Genomic DNA, 11499 nt, shown 5'->3' with positions numbered 1-11499 from the left:
GGTTTTGCCTATGGACTGGAGCTAATAATTCCAAAAGCCTGGATGATGAGCGAATGAATGGACTAATAGGCCAGATGAAAGGGTTACTCTGGTCACAGTGTTTTTCTGTTTTGGTGTTTTTTTTTTTTTTTTTTGGTAAATCTTGTAAAATCCTTTTATAATATGAAGAGTAAGATGATAATGATGATGATGATAAATATTGGGATAAGGATAAGGTGAAAGAGGAGGTGAAATATCCAGCGAGACCCTTTAACATGGAAGGAGGTTAATAAAAGGGTAACATAGTACCAGTCTCCTTCCTAGCCTTGAAATACAAGAAGTGGTGTGATCCTTGTAATCCAATTTTTCATTTCAGTCAAAGTACCACTAAAAGGCTTCATTACTGATTTTATTTAACTGTAGCAGTCAACAGAGGCACTTGGGTTAAATCTAACCATTCATGCTCGAAAAGTTTCTCCTTATGTCATTAAAAGCACCTTTGAGTATCATGATTGACCCGTTTAGTCTAGTAAATCTTTTATTTCTTTCACTTAATGAATTTTTCTAACTATAGAGGTAAAGTATAGTATGTACTAACCCTTTACAGAAAGATTCTTTCTGTCCATCCAAGCTGAATTAATTGGTCAGTAGTAGCAAGAGTAAAAAAAAAAAAAAAAAAAAAAAGGCCCATGCCCAGTGGCGTACCCAGAATGCTGAAAAGGGGGGAGCCTTTTTTTTTTTTTTTTTTAAATCTTTTTAACTGTGCAGCCGATGACTTTCGTGAGCGCAGCGATCTCATATAATGAGGGGTTTGGGGGGGAGGTCTGTAAACTCCCTCCCAGGAGAAAATTTTGCATTTTGGCCAAATTTATGATCATTTTGAGGCCATATGGAATGGGTACACGACATAATTACAACATATTCTAAAGTCATTTTTAAGTACTCTGTGCCACTGAGTTATGATTTAGTCTGTCCAATAACCTTAGACTACTAAAATTCAAAGTCTCACATTTCGATCAAACAACTTTACAACTGAAATAGTCTAATAAATTATATATATATATATATATATATATATATATATATATATATATATATATATAATGTTAAACACTTCTCCAAAGGTTACCAGCATTTCTCCTCTTTCGTTCCTTTCTCCCATTCCAAATTTTCCCATATATTCTTCTCCATTTTTTGATTTTCCAACTTTTGCATTGAAGTCTCCCATGAGTATAGTATAGGTGGTATTTTCCTCTTCCATAATCTGGGAGATGTCATCATAGAATGTTTCAATTTCTTCATCTGAGCTCTGAGAAGTTGGTGCATATACTTGTATTACTTTCAGGGTATATTTTTTGCACAGTCTGATTACGACCACTGATGCTCTGTCAGATACACTGCTGAATTTAACCCGAGGAATCCCATCGGCGTATGGGTACGTTGCAACGTTTTGTCACAGTTAGTCCCGTTGACGTACTGATACATTGCGCAATTGCAAGGTTCATACTTTGCACAATTATCAATTTTTGTGCATGATTTTTGGTACGTATATGCAGGACACCTTCCTCTATTCCTCTACAAGATGCCAGGCAGGGACAATGCCTTACACCACATAACCTTCCCCCCCCCCTTCCACACGCCATTGTCTCAGCAATTCACCTGTTACCAGTGACCTGGCCAATAAAGACATTCAGGGCCAGAGTGATTCCCTAATCGATGACAATGTGGAGGACAAAGTTTACATAGCATTAGAGGAAGAAACAGTCAGAAATGATGATCAGGTAATGTCGCCAAAAAAGGTCAGGTATGTTGATGAGTTAGTGAGTGAAACAATGCTTATAATGCCTATATTACTGTTTGAAAACCAATATACTCTCGTATTACATATAAATTCATACAAATAAATAAATAAATACTGTTTATGAGTGGTGTGGAATAGTTACCCTCCCATAGAACTCGTTTTCTTTGGAGCCAGCCTGATAGGAAACCCAGTAAGGTAAGGAGGTACTGCAACCTGTATCAGGTGAGTGATTTCTCTATGAATTTTCGATGTTTCTCACCAAAGGGGAGGTTTTAGCCAAAAAAAAAAAAATCCAAAACAGCTCGAGACTGGGGGGTGTCAGAGCTGCGAAATAGCTTGGGGCGTGAAGGGTTAAAAATGTTGTCTGTAAGATTTCTGTTAATTAGAAGCCTTACACCACTAAATTTTTCATTTTCCCTTCCTCTGTCGTAAAATAGGTGGCCACTGTCATCGGGCTGAATTACTTTTTCTTCTTTTCTGTGGGTCTCACTCAAACCTACAATATCCCAACTAATGTTTTCCAGTTCAGCCATTAAGTTATCAAGTTTGTAATCTTCAGCAAAGCTTCTTACATTGTATGCATGGATCTTCATGGATTTAAGAGTATATATTTAATATCCCAGTCTCCAACTTGTCAACACAGTGCCTACTCACTTTCGGTGGCACACTGCCCGTAAGCACAGGAGGCAGTGTGGTTGGACCTTTAGTAGACGATGATCCAACAGGAATGCCCGTCAAATCATTTGCAATAGAACTCGTTTGGTTGGGAGGATTGTGGCAAGTTATCTCACCTCCCTGCCACATAGTTTCTGGTGAGATGTAATTTTTCTGCCACCTTATTCGTTATATTCAGTGGAGCCCTATATGTATATCTATATAGGGGGTCCCATGGTCCGCACCGACTAAGATGGTACCTTGTATATCTACAAGGCCTTCCCCTATCTGCAACCCTGGGACGCGCCAGGTAGCAGTGGGATCTTGCCTGCTCGAAAACATATATAAAGAGGGAACTGCTATAGTTCAGTTACATAAGGACTCAGAAAAAATTAAGAATGAGAAGGGCATGCGTCAGGAAGATACAGTTTCACCAAAGTTATTTACAGCATGCCTAGAAAGTATTTTCAGAAAGCTAGACTGGGAAAACAAAAGAGTGAACATAGATGGGGAAAAGCTAAACCATTTAAGATTTGCAGATGACATTGTCCTAATCTCAGAAACAGCAGAGACATTGCAAGAAATGTTAAATGACCTGAACAGAGAAAGTCTCAAAGTAGGGATAAAGATGAACCAGAGTAAAACTAAAATAATGTTTAATCCTCAAACACCAAAGAGCATCATCAGAATAAGTGGAGAAATTCTTGAAGAATTCGAGCAAAATAATTACCTGGGAGAAATACTAAAATTAACGAGAGATAATGATAGCGAAATGAAAAGACGCATTACAACTGGATGGAAAGCTTTAAGTAAACATAGGGACATTACGAAAAGTAGCTTGCCAGTTTGTATGAAACGAAAAGTATATAACGAATGTATAATTCCAGCTATGACGTATGGTTGTGAGACTTGGACACTGACAAAATCGATGGAAAATAAACCAATTCGTTCTCAGAGAGCAATGGATCAATGTTGGGAATATCTTTAAGAGACAGGAAAAGATCAACTTGGGTGAGTGAGCAGACTAAAGTCAAAAATATTATAGAAGTTATAAAAGAACAGAAATGGAGGTGGGCAGGCCATGTAGCAAGAATAAGGGATAATCGATGGAGCAAGAGGTGACTGACTGGACACAAAGAGATCGTAAGCGTAGCAGAAAAAGGCTAGACAAGAGGTGGAGGGATGAGATAGAGAAATTTGCAGGGAAAACGTGGCAAAGATTGGCTCAGTCATGGAATTCGTGGAGAAGGTTAGGGGAGGCCTTTGTTCGGCAGTGGACACGTGAAGGCGATGATGATGATATATATATATATATATATATATATATATATATATATATATATATATATATATATATATATACACACAGAGAGAGAGAGAGAGAGTATATACATATTGCAAAAGGGAGGGCCATGGCCGCATGCCCCCCCCCCCTTGGTACGCCACTGCCCACACCATATATAAGAAATCAGAATTTAATTAATGTCCTTGGGCTGAAAGGATTATCACTGAGCCTGTTTTACACAAGAGCACCACTTGATAACATGAATAATTCCATTACCGTGCGCACTCAGACCATAAAATAAAATGGGACAGGAGGGACGTTGTATTTTTGAGCTTCACGGTGAGATACAAAAATACGATAATGAAGGTGTGGGAGGGAATGAGGTGGAGGAGAGGTGAGGGTGAGGAGCGAGAGAGGAGCGTCAGTCCCCGTCACTCACCTCATGACTCCTCACTGCAGCATGACACCTGCTTGATGGCTCACTCAGCAGCCCCAACCACTCATACTGCTCATGCTGCTGATAGTGCCGACTCTGCTGATTTTACCGACTTTGCTGATGTGGTCGACCCTGCTGATGCTGCTGACTATGCTGATGTTGCTGACTTAGCTGATGTCGCTAACTCATATCACAAGAAGCGATGTCAAGGCACAGCAAACCTGTCCCCGGGAGTCATTTTAGTGCTGACGTATAAACACAACAGGATATCTAGTTAAAGATGTCACATCAAGTTTGGAGTAAATCGGGTGGAAACTATTTCATGCTCATTTTAAATTTTAGGCCCGACCCACCTGATATTGAACCCTCTACCGCTAACTGGGGGGTGACCCCCCTGATGTAATGAGGCAAGTTCCAGGAAGTAGATTTGAAAGATGCACCTTTAGGTTTTGGTTTCATGTGGATATGACGAATTTGAATGAAGTTATAGCGGAAAAAAAAAAAAAAATCTTTTTTACATTTTTTGGACCTGCAGCCTGGGCCTTGGCCTACTTAGGGCCAAAATGTAATCAGATGATGAGAAGGCCCTAAACCATCATCCCTGTAAATTTAGTCAAAATCGCACCAGTAGTTTTCGCGTAGACAGACAAACAAACAGACAAACCGAGTGAAAACAATACCCGTCCCCTAGCCCCTCCTGGGGAATGACGAGTAATGACAATATTAAATCGTTCAGACTCCTATGACTCCCTAATTCATACTGCTGCTGATATGATGTTGCTGATTCTGCTAATGTTGCTAACTGTTGCTGAGTAATGCCTAATGCTTGAGAGTAATGACCCTTTCAGGCCTCTTTGACTCACTCCCTAATAATGCTGATTCTGCTAATGTCGTTTACTGGCACGTAACGGTGAGAGTAGTAACTCTTTCAGACTTTTATTACTCAAACTGTTACTAACACTGCTGATGCTACTGAGTAGTGCTTAATGACAATATTAACTTTCAGGTTCCTATGACTCATTGACTCACACTGCTAACGCTGCTGATGTTGTTGTGTCTGCTGATGTTGTTGTGTCTGCTGATGCTGTTTAGTGATGGTTAATGGTGACAGTATTCAACCCCTCAGGCTCTCATATCTTATTAACAGCTGAATATTTTCATCTGGCGTTAGATAAACTAAAATACCAGAGTTTTCCCAACCATGCGAGGATTAATATAACTGTTGCTGCATTTAACTATACCACTGATGTTGACGTCGCTAATTGTATTGCTGCCGCTGCTGCTGATGATGATACTGCTGAATCTGCTGGTGATGATGATGATGATGATGCAGACTGTGTTGTTAGTGATGATGTTGATGACTGTCCTATTGTTGATAATGTTGATTACTGTCCTATTGTTAATGTTGATGAATGATCTATTGTTGATGTTGATGGTTGTCCTATTGTTCATGCTGATGACTGTCCTATTGTTGATGATGATGATGATGATGACTGTGCCGAGTTTGCTGACTGTGCCACTGATGACGATGATGATATTATGCTAGAGCCTTGCCACTGATGCTAATAGTGCTGACTATACCATTGCTGATGAGGATATTGATGGATGTGTCCGTGCTGTTGAAGCTGCTGATCGTAATGCTGACAATAATAACGTTGCTGACTGTGCCACTGCTAATGTTGGTGAATCTGACTTCGCCACCGTTTTTGTTGATTATGTTGCTGACTGTGCTACACCTGATGTTGACGATTCTAAAAGTGCCACTGTTGTTGTTAATGATGTTGGTGACTGTGTCACTGCTGATGTTGATTCTACTGACTGTGCCACTGCTGATGTTGATGATGTTGCTGATTGTGCATCTGTTGCTTATGATGTCCATTGTGTCCGCTGATGCTGACGTATGATGACGGGGGTGTTTCGCTGACATGTTGCCACTGCTATTTGGTTATCAGTATAATATTAGATCCGGAACGTGTCGCTAAAAGCTTGTATATCAAAGTACATTGTTATGGGACTCAGAATCACTAAGTGCAGAGCTAAGATAAAGATCCGTTCATTTCGTGATGCAGGGACACTGCGTTTTAAGGATGGACGTCGTAGGCACTGTGAAGAGGGAAATGAGGAAGACTACTATAGAGTTGACCAGTTTTGTACAATATAGGCTTGAAGTACCAGGCAACTCTTAGTTTAGAGAGTTCAACAAAGGAAGGAGTGAGAGTGTGAGAACAGAAGGGTATTGCGTATCATCCACTGAGAAGGAGGCACGCAAGCAGAGGCTTTAGAGGAACAAAGTGGAAAAATATTCGTAAAACAAGCAGTTCAGAAAACAGTGTAAAAACCATCGTAATGTGTGAGTAATGCAACACTACAGCGAAGAGAAAGGCAGAGAAACTGAAGGAAGTTACGCGAGGAGTGAGTTTATAAAATGTGATGCCTTTGACCCCACCATGTTTAACTGAGTTTGAGTCCCAGTGCACATGAGATCTACGGTACGTATTATCGACAAAGCTGTTTATGTGAAATCTGCACATAGATGACAACTGCGGCGGATAAAGAAGGTACTTTATCAGAGAGTGGTGTGACTTCTCAAACAATAGAGAAACAAAGAACACTGAGGATCGATGAAGGACTGAGTTGTTTGTATATGGAAGCAAGGTGACTGTAATTGAGTTGGGCATTTTATTTTCTACGAGTGTTTAAGTTGCAGTACGTTACCAGGGTAGGGGAAGAAAAGTAAGCGAGATCATCCTGTGAGAAAAACTGAGTGTGTGGGGCTGAAATAGCTAACAGATTGGATATAATGCCTCTGGTCCATCTTCGTCCAGCATATGAAACAATACTTTTGTTGAATGTTTTTGAGTCGGAACTCGCTGTGGCTTATGCGCTATGGTAGAGTAGCAGAGGTGATTAGAGGCTCTGCTACCATGTAGAACCTATTATGGGCGTTGATAAGTCTCCTACCTTTATCAAATTTCTGGACTACTCTAACCTCCCACGAAGGATGTCTTGTTCGGGGGGGGGGGGGGCCGAGACCGACTTTATATTAGGCGCCAAATTTTATGCCACCATTTTTTTTAGGCCCCCCCTTTTTTGGGGGGGAGGGGAGGGAAGGATTATAACTTCTTTCAGGATGATGGCGCCATAATAGACCTATTCTTGTTACTCGAAGCTCTTTAGTTCAATTCACTAAAGACCAGCTGTATTAAAGAGATTCATGAAAACTGTATCTAACCCCCTCAAGTTTCGAGAAGGCTCCCTTAAAGTCAATAAAATCATCTGGACGTAGGAAAAGAGATAATAAAAAAAAAACGTTATCGTAGCTGGGAGGTTTTGCTTCCCCCAGGACACAGTTGTCATTATTATATTATTATAGGCCTCTGAGATAACTGGTAATTAAATGGTTATCACCATGTATTGATAACTCGCAGCTTAGACTTAGTTATGACCATCGTCGTCATCATCATCACTGACATTATCGTTATCAGCGTTATCAGCGTCAGTCATCATCATCATCATCATCATTATCATCACCATCATTATCGTCGCCGTCCTAATCGTTTTATCCTATTGCAGTGATAATCCATATTATAGAGTTTATTATAATACGTTAGTAAATCATAACCTTAATAATAAGCTTTCATTAACATACAGTATTATTATCATCATTTTAATTCAAGATTTCTTATGTACTCGCAGCTCACTGTTAGATTAAAGGCATCCTAACATATCACCATCATCGTCAGTTTCATTATTACCCAAGCTGCTTTCCCCCAGTGTAATAATAATTTGCACATAAAGGCCTGCCGTCATGAAACATTAATAACAAGTAATGATACGCTTTGATGTATTAAGAACAAAAATTCTATGTTTCTCCATCATTCATTAACGTCTTAATTGTAATGCTGTTTTCCAAATACTGTATACTGATAACTCATCATCTAAAGCCTGTTATAATAAAACACTAATAAAAAATGCAGATTAATTTATAATAGAATTCTAGCAACATAGAAATATTACGTTGATTTTATAAAATATTCGTAACTCAATATTATAGTAATAAAATATATTATCATAAAGCAAAAATAAATTATGAATATATGCTCATTATCATAAATAATTAATAAATCATAAATAAAAGCTCGTTTTCATAAAGTATTATTAACTCATCAGTACAGACTCGTTATCACGTGTACAATTATGGAGCGTTGTCTGTCTGTATACGGTTTATCCAGCTACTCGCCCTAGATCCTTGGACCGATTTTCATGAAACTTGCAGGAACACTCCCTAGGGCCCTAGATTTGCCATAAACATTGTTGGTGTCAGTGCTCCGGAAATTTAAATTTATATATATATATATATATATATATATATATATATATATATATATATATATATATATATATATACTGTATATATGAGCCTCTGTGGTACAATGGTAGTGCTCGTTTCGTACACGGGTGAACCAGGGTTCGCGCCCCGCCAGGGTAATAAATTTTGGGAGTGTTCACCCGGCCACGTACTGCATTGGCGGACACAAGGGGTGCTGTGGTTGAACCAGTGTCGCTTACTGTAAAGTATGCTTGCACCCAGTCGGCTTGCACGGGCTGATTACACTTGGTTCACAGACTACACACACATCCAAAGCCACTACAATTACACTTACAAGCACTTTTAACCCTATATACAATCTCTACTAGACAGCCTAAGCCACTTGGTAGAGACACATTGGCTGTATCGTCCCGAGTTCGGTCGGGATAGTCCGGTCCTGCAGTGGATATTCAAATGACTGATGATATATATATATATATATATATATATATATATATATATATATATATATATATATATATATATATATATATATATATATATATATATATATATATATAAAACTATTATCGTTACCCTACAATAGTATGTTTTCTGTTATGAAGTCAAAGGAGCGAAATCCATTTTCTTCGAGTCTTACCACATACCAGTATATTCATAAATATTTAATCTATTTCAAAGATCCGAAAAATAAACAGAGGGTGACAGAACACGAGCGTCGGCCGCCATACGAGGCCTTACGGAAGCAACGCATAATTACTCATATATATGGGTTTGTTATTATAAAGCATTAATAATTCTTAAATGTGGCTCATTATCATCAAGCAATAATAACTCAAAATGTAGGCTCTTTATTATATAATATTAACTCATCAATGTGAATCATTACCATAAAGCATTAATAACCCTAAAATATGGCACATCTTATAAAACAAAAACAATTCTTAATTGTGAATAGGCTCGTTATCATATAGCATTAATAAATCATAAATATAGTTTCGTTATCATAAATCATTAAGAAGACATATGTATAGGTTTATCATAAAGCATTAATAACTAATAAATATTGGCTGGTTATCATACATCAGCTCATAAATATGGGCTCGTTATCATAAACCATTAATGACTCATAAGTATAGGCTCATTATCGTAAAATATTAAAAAATGATAATCATAGGCTCGTTAATTGGGTGCTTTGTTAGTGGTGCTGAGGTAGTTGCAGCATTAACACTTCCAAACCCCCTCCATCTTTTCTTTTCCTCCCTGTATCCTCTCCCCCTCTCACCCCTGCCCCCCCACTAACTTTCCTTCTTCTACCTGTCCCCCCCTCTCTCTCCCCTTATCTTCCCTTTTCCCTTCACTCCCCTGTGTACCCCTCACTTTTTCCATCCAACTCCCATCCCCTCCTACAAATCTCTGTCTGTCTGTCTCTGTCTCTGTCTGTCTGTCTGTCTGTCTGTCTCTCTCTCTCTCTCTCTCTCTCTCTCTCTCCATGCCCTCCTTTCCTCCTCCTTTCTTCCCTGCTCCCCTCACTCACCCACCTACCCACTCCGTGTTCGATCCACCGGCGCCTCGTCGCGTGTGCCGTGACCATGATCTAAGTAGGGGAGGTCAGCCAGACAGCGGGGAATCCCCGCCTGCATGACGTCACACGCGCCCCACTGCCTTCCCAATCCTTGCTCTCCAGGCTGGCTGGCCGGCGTCGACCTGGACGCGCTATCTGAAATTTGACCACACTGCTTCATTCATAGCTTCATCTCTCCTACAGTATATTTTATGTCTTTATAACCATTTACCATACCATAGTCAATATGTCAGTATATCACATTATCGTCCGGCCGTAATATTCCACAGCAGGACTTAATTTGTGCTTCTCCTATCTGTCTATCAATCTATATTTTTTGTTTTAAACTTACTCACACCTTCCCACCGAGGTGGGTAGCGATGCGACTAAGGAAAAGAAAATAACAAAATAACAATAATCTCCACACACAAATACACATTCGATCATATTCACTCATCTGTCCATCTATCTATCTATCTATCTATCTATATATATATATATATATATATATATATATATTATATATAAATTTATATTTATATAACGCGAGCAACGTTTATGATGGGTCATAGACGGATAAAGGAAGAATCATGTAGTTTCCATAATTTACTGTGAAAAAATATAACCATCATTACTGGTGTATATAATATTCATTCTCTCTCTCTCTCTCTCTCTCTCTCTCTCAGGGCTTGATGCTGTGGTGTCTAGATCATTGTGTCCTCATCCATTCATTCATGCTCTCTCTCTCTCTCTCTCTCTCTGTTACCATGTTCAATTTCATTTCTTCCTAGTCGCTAACCTGCTTGTTTGTTTATTTGCTTTTTCGATTGCTATCAGCTTGTTAAGGGATCGGATCTTAAAATATATGCAAAGTTGGGCAAAAAAGCACAAAATTCATCAGATAAATTAACACCTGATTTACTGAATGCAGACGTAAGTGTCTCAACACATTTTTTTCCTTCTTTAAGGGAGTTGCCATGGACGGAATGGGATAAGCTGAACCCGCTCGCCAAAGAACTGATGTGACGTCACGCGGGCTCACACGGCGTGCTGTCTGGCTGACCTCCCCTTCTTAGATCATGGCCGTGACTATCAGTATTGGTAATTATTTCATCAGATGACAGAATCTTCGTAAACCAGGCAGCTCGCTCGCCTGTGTTTAGCTCACCATGAGGTGATTGGTCCCTGTCTCACACCTACCCCATCACCTCCCCTTCCCATCTCTAGCCTCTCTTTCCTTCTTTTCACTTCCCTTCACTTTTCTTCCCTCTCACCCAGCCCTTATCTTCTGTCTTTCTCTTTCCCTCCCCTTCTGTCTCATCAAAGATTCACAACACCGTTCTCGGAATAATAGCTCTTGCCTTACAAATCTCCTGGATTTCTTCTACGACCAGATACTCTGACATTGTCAGTCTCTATTTTCAAAAATCATTTGATAAAGTTTCCCGTA

Source organism: Coenobita brevimanus, chromosome 7 (assembly GCF_032717465.1).
Source record: "Coenobita brevimanus isolate Jiangsu-jjx chromosome 7, ASM3271746v2, whole genome shotgun sequence".
Lineage (NCBI taxonomy): Eukaryota > Metazoa > Arthropoda > Malacostraca > Decapoda > Coenobitidae > Coenobita > Coenobita brevimanus.
This window is presented reverse-complemented; position numbering follows the sequence as displayed.